The following is a 952-nucleotide window of genomic DNA, read 5'->3' as shown; positions in this document are numbered from 1 at the left end:
AAAAAAAAAAAAAAAAAAAAATTAGCTGGGGGTTGGCAGGGTGCAGTGTCTCACCCCTGTAATCTTAGCCTGTTGGGAGGCTGAGGGGGGCTGATCACCTGAGAATTGCTTGAACCCAGGAGGCGGAGGTTGCGGCAAGTGTAGTGGTGTGATCTCGGCTCACTGCCACCACCACACCCGGCTAATTTTTTGTATTTTTTAAGTAGAGACAGGGTTTCACCGTGTTAGGATGGTCTCGATCTTCCGACCTTGTGATCCACCCGCCTCAGCCTCCCAAAGTGCTGGGATTCCAGGCGTGTGCACCCAGCCCCTTCTTCCTATTCTTTCAAAGCCACCAGTTGCCCTCCTATGATAACCTATTATCTATTAACCCGTGGATCTATTAACGCATGAATGGATTGATCTGTTCATGAGGCCAGAATTCTCATGACCCAGTCACCCCTTAAAGGCCCCACCTCTGTCGACACTGACTGCTACATCGAGGATTAAGTTTCACCGTGAGTTTTGGAGGGAACGAACATTGAAACTGTAGCACCAGGTGTTATCAGTCTATTAAAAGCTCATGCAAATTGATAAGCACCAAAGGTGCAAAGATCAGAAACAGACTATTCCCAGGAAGAGAAGGGGAGTCTAGGAGCCTAAGAGTGGATGTATTGGGCGTCAGGGGAGGGCCTGTTGGCCCAGGGTTGGTCACAGCAAGGATCATTGCAATGCTGCCAGGACCTCAACACTTGCTTTCCAAAGGGGTGGCTGCCATTTCAATTGGAGAGACCCTTTGGATAATGCATACCCAGCATATAAGAGGGTTCATAGACCAGGCGTGGTGGCTCACGCCTGTAATCCCAGCACTTTGGAAGGCTGAGGCAGGAGGAGAATTGCTTGAGTCCGGGAGTTCAAGACCAGCCAGGGCAACATAGCAAGAACCTGTCTCTATGGAAAAAAAAAAAAAAAA

Source organism: Mandrillus leucophaeus, unplaced genomic scaffold (assembly GCF_000951045.1).
Source record: "Mandrillus leucophaeus isolate KB7577 unplaced genomic scaffold, Mleu.le_1.0 Scaffold234, whole genome shotgun sequence".
In the NCBI taxonomy this organism is placed as follows: domain Eukaryota; kingdom Metazoa; phylum Chordata; class Mammalia; order Primates; family Cercopithecidae; genus Mandrillus; species Mandrillus leucophaeus.
Note: the sequence above shows the minus strand (reverse complement) of the source record.